Raw genomic sequence first — 12,348 nt, forward strand, 5'->3', positions numbered from 1 at the left:
TATAGCCTCCACAGCCAGCTGTGGCAATGAATTCAACTAATTCACCACCCTTGGGCTAAAAAAAAATTCCTCCATATCTCTGTTCTAAAGTGATGTTCTTGAATTCTGAAGCTCTGTCCTCTGGTTTGAGACATCCCTGTAATTGGTGACATCCTCACAATGTTCACTGTTTTTAGGCCTTTCAATATTTGATAGGTATCCCTTTATTCTTCTAAAATCCAGTGGGAACAGGCCCAGTTGCACTCGTAGAAAATACAGAAAACATCGAAAACGTACAGCACAATACAGGCCCTTTGGCCCACAACGCTGTTCCGAACATGTACTTACTTAGAAATAACCTAAGGTTACCCATAGCCCTCTATTTTTCTAAGCTCCATGTACCTATCCAGGAGTCTCTTATAAGACTCTATTGTATCCGCCTCCACCACCATCACCGGCAGCCCATTCCACGCACTCACCACTCTCTGCATAAAAAAACTTACCCCTGACATCTCTTCTGTACCTACTTCCAAGCACCTTATAACTGCGCCCTTTCATATTAGCCAATTCAGCCCTGGGAAAAAGCCTCTGACTATCCACACGATCAATGCCTCTCATCCTCTTGTACACCTCTATCAGGTCACCTCTCATCCTCCGCCGCTCCAAGGAGAAAAGGCCGAGTTCACTCAACCTATTCTCATAAGGCATGCTCCCCAATCCAGGCAACATCCTTGTAAATCTCCTCTGCACCCTTTCTATGGTTTCCACGTCCTTCCTGTAGTGAGGTGACCAGAGCTGAGCTCAGTACTCCCAGTGGGGTCTGACCAGGGTCCTATATATCTGTAGCATTACCTCTCAGCTCTTAAACTCAATCCCACAGTTGATGAAGCCCAATACACCGTACGCCTTCTTAATCACAGAGTCAGCCTGCGCAGTAGCTTTGAGTGTCCTATGGACTTGGACCCCAAGATCCCTCTGATCCTCCACACTGCCAAGAGTCTCACCATTAATACTTATATTCTGCCATCATATTTGACCTACCAAAATGAACCACCTCATACTTATCTGGGTTGAACTCCGTCTGCCACTTCTCAGCCCAGTTTTGCATCCTATCAATGTCTTGCTGTAACCTGGGGGTATTCTATAGGCCCCCTGGTAGCAGCAGAGATACAGAGGAGCAGATTGGGAGGCAGATTTTGGAAAGGTGCAAAAATAACAGGGTTGTTATCATGGGTGACTTTAACTTCCCTAATATTGATTGGCACCTGATTAGTTCCAAGGGTTTAGATGGGGCAGAATTTGTTAAGTGTGTCCAGGATGGATTCCTGTCACAGTATGTGGACAGGCCGACCAGGGGGAATGCCATACTAGATCCAGTACTAGGTAATGAACCGGGTCAGGTCACAGATCTCTCAGTGGGTGAGCATCTGGGGGACAGTGACCACCGCTCCCTGGCCTTTATAATTATCATGGAAAAGGATAGAATCAAAGAGGACAGGAAAATTTTTAATTGGGGAAAGGCAAATTATGAGGCTATAAGGCTAGAACTTGCGGGTGTGAATTGGGATGATGTTTTTGCAGGGAAATGTACTATGGACATGTGGTCGATGTTTAGAGATCTCTTGCGGGATGTAAGGGATAAATTTGTCCCGGTGAGGAAGACAAAGAATGGTAGGGTGAAGGAACCATGGGTGACAAGTGAGGTGGAAAATCTAGTCAGGAGGAAGAAGGCAGCATACATGAGGTTTAGGAAGCAAGGATCAGATGGGTCTATTGAGGAATATAGGGAAGCAAGAAAGGAGCTTAAGAAGGGGCTGAGAAGAGCAAGAAGGGGGCATGAGAAGTCTTTGGCGAGTAGGGTAAAGGAAAACCCCAAGGCATTCTTCAATTATGTGAAGAAAAAAAGGATGACAGGAGTGAAGGTAGGACTGATTAGAGATAAAGGTGGGAAGATGTGCCTGGAGGCTGTGGAAGTGAGCGAGGTCCTCAATGAATACTTCTCTTCGGTATTCACCAATGAGAGGGAACTTGATGATGGTGAGGACAATATGAGTGAGGTTGATGTTCTGGAGCATGCTGATATTAAGGGAGAGGAGGTGTTGGAGTTGTTAAAATACATTAGGACAGATAAGTCCCCGGGGCCTGACGGAATATTCCCCAGGCTGCTCCACGAGGCGAGAGAAGAGATTGCTGAGCCTTTGGCTAGGATCTTTATGTCCTCGTTGTCCACGGAATGGTACCGGAGGATTGGAGGGAGGCGAATGTTGTTCCCTTGTTCAAAAAAGGTAGTAGGGGTAGTCCGGGTAATTATAGACCAGTGAGCCTTACGTCTGTGGTGGGAAAGCTGTTGGAAAAGATTCTTAGAGATAGGATCTATAGGCATTTAGAGAATCATGGTCTGATCAGGGACAGTCAGCATGGCTTTGTGAAGGGCAGATCGTGTCTAACAAGCCAGATAGAGTTCTTTGAGGAGGTGACCAGGCATATAGATGAGGGTAGTGCAGTGGATGTGATCTATATGGATTTTAGTAAGGCATTTGACAAGGTTCCACACGGTAGGCTTATTCAGCAAGTTAGAAGGCATGGGATCCAGGGAAGTTTGGCCAGGTGGATTCAGAATTGGCTTGCCTGCAGAAGGCAGAGGGTGGTGGTGGAGGGAGTACATTCAGATTGGAGGATTGTGACTAGTGGTGTCCCGCAAGGATCTGTTCTGGGACCTCTACTTTTCGTGATTTTTATTAACGACCTGGATGTGGGGTAGAAGGGTGGGTTGGCAAGTTTGCAGATGACACAAAGGTTGGTGGTGTTGTAGATAATGTAGAGGATTGTCAAAGATTGCAGAGAGACATTGATAGGATGCAGAAGTGGGCTGAGAAGTGGCAGATGGAGTTCAACCCGGAGAAGTGTGAGGTGGTACACTTTGGAAGGACTAACTCCAAGGCAGAGTACAAAGTAAATGGCAGGATACTTGGTAGTGTGGAGGAGCAGAGGGATCTCAGGGTACATGTCCACAGATCCCTGAAAGTTGCCTCACAGGTGGATAGGGTAGTTAAGAAAGCTTATGGGGTGTTAGCTTTCATAAGTCAAGGGATAGATTTTAAGAGTCGCGATGTAATGATGCAGCTCTATAAAACTCTGGTTAGGCCACACTTGGAGTACTGTGTCCAGTTCTGGTCACCTCACTATAGGAAGGATGTGGAAGCATTGGAAAGGGTACAGAGGAGATTTATCAGGATGCTGCCTGGTTTAGAAAGTATGCATTATGATCAGAGATTAAGGGAGCTAGGGCTTTACTCTTTGGAGAGAAGGAGGATGAGAGGAGACATGATAGAGGTGTACAAGGTAATAAGAGGAATAGATAGAGTGGATAGCCAGCGCCTCTTCCCCAGGGCACCACTGCTCAATACAAGAGGACATGGCTTTAAGGTAAGGGGTGGGAAGTTCAAGGGGGATATTAGAGGAAGGTTTTTTACTCAGAGAGTGGTTGGTGCGTGGAATGCACTGCCTGAGTCAGTGGTGGAGGCAGATACACTAGTGAAGTTTAAGGGACTACTAGACAGGTATATGGAGGAATCTAAGGTGGGGGCTTATATGGGAGGCAGGGTTTGAGGGTCGGCACAACATTGTGGGCCAAAGGGCCTGTACTGTGCTGTACTATTCTATGTTCTATGTTATATGTTCTAACCTCTGACAGCCCTCCACACTATCCACAACACCCCCAACCTTTGTGTCATCAGAAAATTTACTAGCCCATCCCTCCACTTCCTGATCAGGTCATATATAAAAATCACGAAGAGAAGGGGTCCCAGAACAGATCCCTGAGGCACCCCACTGGTCACCGCCCTCCACACAGAATATGACCTGTCTACAACCACTCTTTGCCTTCTGTGGGCAAACCAGTTTGAGATCCACAAAGCAATGTCCCCTTGGATCACATGCCTCCTTACTTTCTCAATAAGCCTGGCATGGTGTACCTTATCAAATGCCTTGCTGAAATCCATGTACACTACATCTACTGCTCTACCTTAATCAATGTGTTTAGTCACATCCTCAAAAATTTCAATCAGGCTCGTAAGGCACAACTTGCCTTTCACAAAGCCATGCTGACTATTCCTAGTCATATTATGTCTCTCCAAATGTTCATAAATCCTGCCTCTCAGGATCTTTTCCATCAACTTACCAATCACTAAAGTAAGACTCACTGGTCTATAATTTCCTGGGTTATCTCTGCTCCCTTTCTGGAATAAAGGAACAACATCTGCAACCCTCCAATCCTCCAGAACCTCTCCCATCCCCATTGATGATGCAAAGATCATTGCCAGAGGCTCAGCAATCTCCTCCCTCGCCTCCCACAGTAGCCTGGGGTACTTCTAGTCCAGTTTCTGTGACGTATCCAACTTGATGCTTTCCAAAAGCTCTAACACATCCACTTTCTTAATATCTATATGAAGCAAAGTATACATTAAGTATCTCTGCTATCTCCTCTGGTTTCATACACTTCTTCTTCGGTTGTCCATCGAAATCCGATGACAACGTCCACTCCTTTCACGCTGAGATCTTTGATGACTATACAGTCCTACCCTGGACCCACAAGCTCTATTGCAGGTGGGACATGTATGTGTGGTGGTGGTGGCAACTATGACTGCATTTCTCCTGGCTCTCTTCTGCTGTCTTCTGGTTGTTCTTTCCATCTCCAGAATACGAACCCCATCCCTACACAGCTGTCACCAAGTGGTACGGTCAGCAGCAACATCCTCCAGGTCCTCTGGTCTGATCTTGCACTTCCTTAAAGCATTCTCCATCTGATCCTTATAGCGTTTCTTCGGCCCTCCAGCTGAGTGTCGACCATGATGTAGCTGGCCGTATAACACTTTGCGGGGTAGCCGACATGGGGGCATCCTTATCACGTGCCCCAGCCACTGCAGCTGACGCTGGGTGATCATGGTCTCAATACTCCTGCAGTTGGTCTTTACAAGTATTTCAGTGTGAGGCATCCGCTCACGCCAGGTAATTCCCAGGATGCGCTGGAGGCAGCTTATGTGGAAGCGCTCCACGGACTTGATGTGACGGCTGTAGGTTACCCAAACATCACAGCTATAAAGGAGGGTGGTGACACAGACTGCTTGGTATACGGAGACCTTTGTGGAGGGACAAAGGCTCCTGTTCTGAAAGACTCTACGCCGAAGTCTCCCAAAGGCAGCTGATGCCTGTTTAATGTGGCTCTGGATGTCGTTGTCAATGCTGATATCCTCGGAGAGAACGCTCCCCAGATATTTGAAAGATGGCACTACTGACAGCTTTTCATCACCAACAGTGAAGGCAGGTAGAGTGGGTGGGACACTGGTACTCCATTGGCAAACCACTTCTGTCTCGGTGGTATTGACAGTCAGCCCCATCCTGCTGTACACTCTCACCGCCACAGCAAGGACAGTCTGAAGATCCTCCGGAGTGTGGGCCACAAGAGCACAGTCGTCTGCATACTGCAGCTCCAGGACCCACTCTCTACAGAGTTTGGTGGTTGCGTGGAGCCTCCTGATGTCAAAGAGGTTGCCATCTAATCTGACGTCCACTGCCACACCGCTGCTGTCTTCAGTCTCGTTGTGGAGAAGCTTGGTAACACAAGAGGAAGGTGTTAAAGAGCACTGTGCTAGTACACACCCCTGCCTCACCCCTGTGCGTACAAGGAAAGGCTCGGACTCTTGTCCTCCTATGGTCAGCCGAGCTGTCATCCCATCGTGGAACTGGCGGAGGATGTTAACAAATTTATTGGGACAGCCAAACCTGTGGAGGACATCCCATAAGAGCTCTCTTTGCACAGTGTCATATGCTTTGGAGAGGTCGAGAAAGGCCATAAACAGGTCCTGATATTGCTCCCGGCACCTTTCCTGAAGCTGCTGGACTGTAAAGATCATGTCAATCGTGCTCCTGTTCTTCCTAAATCCGCACTGCGATTCAGGCAGCATTGACTCGGTGATGTTGCTAATGAGTGTCTGAAGCATCACCTTAGCCAGGACCTTTCCAGCAACAGAAAGGAGTGATATGCCCCAGATGTTGCCGCAGGTGGCCTTGTCACCCTTGTTCTTATAAATGAGAACAGTGTTTGCATTTCTCCATTGCTGTGGGATGTTCTCATCAGTCCAGGCCTTGGTGATGTACTGGTAGAGGGTGCGTATTCACATGTACCCTCCGTTCTTAAGTAACTCAGCAGGGATATTGTCAATGCTAGGGGACTTGTTGTTCTTAAGGGTATGGACAGCTGATAGAACCTCCTGGAAGGTTGGTGGTAGACTGAGGTCGTGGATAGGAGGAAGTTCAGGCAGTTCGTCCAGGATGGTGGGGCCTGCGTCAGAGTCCTGATTAAGCAGGGTGTTAAAATGCTCGGCCCACCTCAGCAGAATGGTATTCTGATTCTTCAGAAGTGTTAGACCATCTGCTGTTTTCAGGGGAGTAACGCATCGATTTATTGGGCCGTAGATGGTTTTGACAATATTGTAAAAGTTATGCATGTTATTATTATCGGCAAACAACTGGATTTCATGTGCCTTTTCAGTCCACCACTCATTTTGTAAGGCCCGTATTGTCTTTTGCACTTTCCTCCAAGCTGCCTGCCAATGCTGGCTGATGCTGGTGGATGAAGGGTTGTCTAAAGTTGCCCAGTATGCTTTGTTCATGTCCTTAAGCAAGTTGTGGATGGTGTCTGAGTTATCGTCAAACCAGTCTTGGTGGTTCCTGCTCTTATGGCCGATGGATTGGGCTGCTGCCTCGTGGAGAGCAGAGCTGATATAGGTCGACTGTTGTTCCATGGTACTTTCTGAGCTCAGACAAGGTTCCAGCTCCCTTAGTTTCTCAGCTAGGATGCGTCGAAACTCACTTCTTACTTCTGTGTTTCTCAGGCGGTTGCAATTTAGCCGCTTTTCATTGGGTTTTTGCAGCCGCAAGGGGGGACGCACTTTCATATGGAGCTTGGCCACAATCATACGGTGGTCAGTCCAGCACTCTGCACCTCTCATTCTGCAATCCTCCAATAGGACCAATTAAGTGTGACACACTTTTCCACTGTCACACTTGATTGGACCTATTCTCTCATGTTTATCCTCTTGCTCTTCACATACTTGTCGAATGCCTTGGGGTTTTCCTTAATCCTGCTCACCAAGGCCTTCTCCTGGCCCCTTCTGGCTCTCCTAATTTCATTCTTAAGCTCCTTCTTGCTAGCCTTATAATCTTCTAGATCTCTATCATCACCTAGTTTTTGAACCTTTCATAAACCTTTCTTTTCTTCTTGACTCGATTTTCAACAGCCTTTGTACACCGCAGTTCCTGTACCCTACCATCCTTTCCCTGTGTCATTGGAACGTACCCATGTGGCACACCACGTAAATATCCCCTGAACATTTGCCACATTTCTGCCGTACATTTCCCTGAGAACATCTGTTCCCAATTTATGCTTCCAAGTTCCTGCCTGATAGCTTCATATTTTCCCTTACTCTAATTAAATGCTTTCCTAACTTGTCTGTTCCTATCTGTCTCCTACGCTGTGGTAAAGGAGATAGAATTGTGATCGCTGTCTCCAAAATGCTCTCCCACTGAAAGACCTGACACCTGGCCAGGTTCATTTCTCAATACCAGATCAAATACAGCCTCTCCTCTTGTAGTCTAAATATTGTGCCAGAAAACCTTCCTGAACACACCAAACCCACTCCACCCCATCTAAACCCTTCACTCTAGGGAGATGCCAAGCAGTATTGGGAAATTAAAATCCTCCACCACGACAACCCTGTTATTATTACACCTTTCCAGAACTTGTCTCCCTATCTGCTCCTCTATATCTCTGTTACTATTGGGTGATCTATAAAAAACACCCAATAGAGTTATTGCCCCTTCCTGTTTCTAACTTCCACCCACAGAGACTCAGTAGATAATCCCTCTATGACTTCCTCCTTTTTTGCAGCCATCTCTGATCAACAGTGTCACGTCCCCACCTCTTTTGCCTCCCTCTCTGTCCTTTCTGAAACATCTAAAGCCTGGCACTCTAAGTAACCATTCCTGCCCCTAAGCCATCCAAGTCTCTGTAATGGCCACAACATCATAGCTCCACGTACTGATCCATGCTCTAAACTCATACACTTTGTTCATGATGCTTCTTGTGTTAAAATAGATGCATCTCAAACCGTCCGTCTGAGCGCGTCCCTTCTCTATCACCTGCCTATCCTCCCTCTCACACTGTCTACAAACTTTCTATATTTGTGAGCCAACCTCCTCTTCCTCCGTCTCTTCAGTTTGCTTCCCACCTCCAGCAATTCTGGGTTAAACTCTCCCCAATAGCGTTAGCAAACCTCCCTGCCAGGATATTGGTCCCCCTGGGATTCAAGTGCAACCCGTCCTTTTTGTACCGGTCACACCTGCCCCAAAAGAGGCCCCAGTGATCCAGAAATCTGAATCCCTGCCCCTTGTTCCAATCCATCAGCCATGCATTTATCCTCCACCTCACTCTATTCCTATACTCACTGTCGTGTGGCACAGGCAGTAATCCCGAGATTACTACCTTTGAGGTCCTGCTTTTCAACTTCCTTCCTAACTCCCTGTAGTCTGTTTTCACGAACTCTTCCCTTTTCCTACCTATGTCCTTGGTACCAATATGTACCACGACCTCTGGCTGTTCTCCTTCCCTCTTCAGGATATCGTGGACACGATCTGAAACATCCCAGACCCTTGCACCTGGGAGGCAAACTACCATCCGGGTTTCTTTCCCGTGTCCACAAAATCGCCTGTTTGGCCCCCTAACTATAGAGTCCCCTATTACAGCTGCCTTCTTCCTTTCCTTCCCCTTCTGAGCCACAGGGCCAGACTCTGTGCCAGAGGCATGGCCACTGTTGCTTCCCCCAGGTAGGCTGTACCTCCCAAACTATTCAAACAGGAGTACTTATTGTTAAGGGGGACAGTCACAGAGGTACTCTCCCATATCTGACTCTTTGCTCTTCGCTCTCCTGACCGTGACCCACTTACCTGTCTCCCGAGGCCCCGGTGTGACTACTTGCCTGTGGCCCCTCTCTATCACCTCACACATCAAAGTTGCTGGTGAACGCAGCAGGCCTGGCAGCAGTCCTGACGAAGGGTCTCGGCCTGAAACGTCGACTGCACCTCTCCCTAGAGATGCTGCCTGGCCTGCTGCGTTCACCAACAACTTTGATGTGTGTTGCTTGAATTTCCAGCATCTGCAGAATTCCTGTTGTTTGCGTTTTTAAATTCTCTATCACCTCCTCACTTTCCTTGACCAGATAAAAGTCATTGAGCTGCAGCTTCAGTTCCCTAATGTGGTCCCTAAGGAGCTGCAGTTCGATGCACCTGGTGCAGCTGTGGCCGTCTGGGAGGCTGGGAGTCTCCCGGACATACTACATCTGACAGCCAGTCCAGAACACCGGCCTCACACACATACTTCCTGTTTCTATTCTTCACAGATAACCTACCTTGCCTCAACCTATTATCACCGAAGCCCGGCTGAACCAAAGCCCTCCTACTCTGTCTCCCTCTAGTTTGTTGCCCGCTTCTCCCATGCCTGCTCTGTAAAGCTGTCTCCTTTTAAACTAACTCGCTGACGCCCACGCGGTTGCACAGTCGTCCCTTAATCAAACCGCTGAAGAAAAGTCTGTCTCCTTTTAAACTCTTCACGCCGGTCTAACTCGCTGATGTCCACGTGCCTGCACAGTCATCCCTGGAATAAAAATAAATGATTTGCCTTAATGATTTCAATCTTCCTCGACTCTTTAATCGGTGGGATTGTGAGAAATGGAGTTGATCATTACCATGGCAGAGTGAAACTGGTGTAAAAACTCTGCAAAGTTAAGAACTTAATATTAGCTCATTAAACATTGAAATCCAGAAGTCTGACTGGGTGCTCTATCTAAATATGTTTGTGAAGCCAAGCTCACTTTAAGGTTACATCAGCAGCTCCTATCCCGTATCAGAACAAGTGTGAAAATATCTGTCCACACCAGTAAGAGCGGTGGGAGTAAGCATGCCTCTCCTACATTTTGTTTTCCCTCTCTGGAGTTCATTTAAGCTGGAGCAAGACCCAGTGGACTGTGGGGCCGAGCATCTAAGAGACAGGCCCCTTTTGTTTTCCTCAGGCTGTCAAGAAAACATAATCGTCCCTGCACAATGATTCCTCCTATTTACCTCACCTTCCAGTTGAAAGTATTTTAAACAAATCCAAACTCACGTAAGCAGTCTCCTGCCTGTAGGAGTGAGCCCCACAGCATGTCTATCTGCTGACCTGTACACTTAGTGTTAAGAGCTTATGCTTGCCATTGACAGTAAGGAAACATATTTGGAGACCTCAGGAATGTTTGAAAGAAAATCTCAATCACTGAGGAACTTTGGTAATATTGGAAAAGGCCTTTAGTATGAGAGAAAAAGGCTGTTTTTAGTGCAGAGTAGCCAGGGGCTTGGGGGATCACGAGGCGATAGCAGGAATGTTGAACCCTCCCACCCTCCCAGGCTGATTGAGCCTGCAGCGAATTTAAACATGGCTTTGTACCGTGTGCCCATGCTTCCTGTCGCTTTTCACAAGCCTCTGAGATCTCTTGACGTCTCCACAGCCTCCAATGACACGGATTTTCCTCTGTCAGCTGATAGATAGTAGGATCATTGATGAGAGGGGTGATCAAGGGATGATTCCTCTGTCAATGATCCTTCTATCTATCAGCTGGCCAGGACCATATTTCTCTGATCCATGGAATGGATCCAACTACTGTGTCGTCACCTCCCCACCCCAGCCCCACCAGACGGGACTCTCCCATCTCCAGCATCCCAGACATGCTGCCATTTATCTACAAGGGAGTTTGCACAGCTTGTCGTAAGTGTACCTATCCATCTACCTGTCCAAGTGTCTCTTAAACATTGTAATTATACTCTCCTCTACCACTTCTCTGGCAGCTCAATCCACGTACCTCCCTCCGGGTGAAATAGTTCAAAGTTCAAAGTAAATTTATTATCAAAGTATATATACAGAATGTCACCACATACTACCTTGAAATTCATTTTCTTGTAGGCATTCTCAATAGAACAAAGAAATACAGTGGAATCAATGATAAACTACATTCTGTAGATAGATAGATAGACATATAGGCATCTGTTAGTCTCGTGAGACCATGGATTTGCACCTTGGAAGGTTTCCAGGGCGCAGGTCTGGGCAAGGTTGTATGGAAGACTGACAGCTGCCCATGCTGCAAGTCTCCCCTCTCCACGGCACCGATGTTGTCCAAGGGAAGGGCATTAGGACCCATACAGCTTGGCACTGGTGTCGTTGCAGAGCAATGTGTGCTTAAGTGCCTTGCTCAAGGACACAACACGCTGCCTTAGTCAAGGCTCGAACTAGTCACCTTCAGATCACTAGATGAACATCTTAACCACTTGGCCATGCGCCAACACAATAGATAAATAGATAGATAGATACACTGATAGATAGATAGGTGGATATTAAGAACATGAGTTGTAGACTCCTAGGTTGTGGAATCAGCTCAGAGTTGAGGTGAGTGAAGTTATCCACACTAGTTCAGGAACCTGATGGTTGAGCTTGGTGGCAATGACCTGAGGCTCCTGTACCTCCTTCTTGATGGCTGCAGCGAGATCAGAGCATGGACTGGATCGAGACGGTCCTTCATTGTGGGTGCTGCTTTCTTCTGGCAGCGCTCCTTGTAGATGTGCACAATGCTGGGCTGTGAGCTGTGTCCACCACTTTTTTAGACTTTTCTGTTCTTGGGCATTGGTGTTTCCATACCAGGCGGTGATGCTACCAGCAAAGATACTCTCCACTGTGCTTCGAGAGAAGTTTGTCGAAGTTTTAGGCGTCTTGCTGAATCTGCACAAAAGTATCCCTTTTGTTTCTCAGGGAAAGGGAACCAGATACTGGAGGACGTCGGCATAAGGCGAGAGGGTAAAAGATTTAAAAGGGGACAACCACTTCATGCAGACAGCGATGAGGATATGGAACAAGCTACTAGAGGAAACGGTTGAGACAGGGGAAACAACATCATCAAAAATACATTTCAATAGGTTCGTGGATAGAAAGGGTGTGAAGCAGGGTTTCCCAACCTTATTTATGCCATGGACCAATGCCATTAAGCAAGGGGTCCTTGGAGCCCAGGTTGGGAACCCCTGGTTTAGACAGGCACAGGCCACACACAGGCAAATGGAACTAGCCTACTTGAGAACATTGGTCAGCATGAAAGAGTTGGGCCGAAAGGCCTGTATCCATGCTGGATGGCTCTATGACTCTAAATCCCTTCTGTATCTTTCTCCCCTCACCTTAAACCTCTGCCCTCTAGCTTTAGACTTCCCTACCTTGGGAAGAAGATTTTAGTCAGAGAGATA

General features: G+C 47.3%; 1 protein-coding gene across 4 annotated transcripts in view; it reads left to right on the plus strand.

Annotated features, from left to right (window-relative positions):
- Positions 1–12,348, plus strand: part of kif26ba (kinesin family member 26Ba) — a 395,022-nt gene that overhangs the window by 162,659 nt on the left and 220,015 nt on the right. The window lies entirely within an intron of this gene.

Source organism: Mobula birostris, chromosome 8 (assembly GCF_030028105.1).
Source record: "Mobula birostris isolate sMobBir1 chromosome 8, sMobBir1.hap1, whole genome shotgun sequence".
Classification (NCBI taxonomy): Eukaryota; Metazoa; Chordata; class Chondrichthyes; order Myliobatiformes; family Myliobatidae; genus Mobula; species Mobula birostris.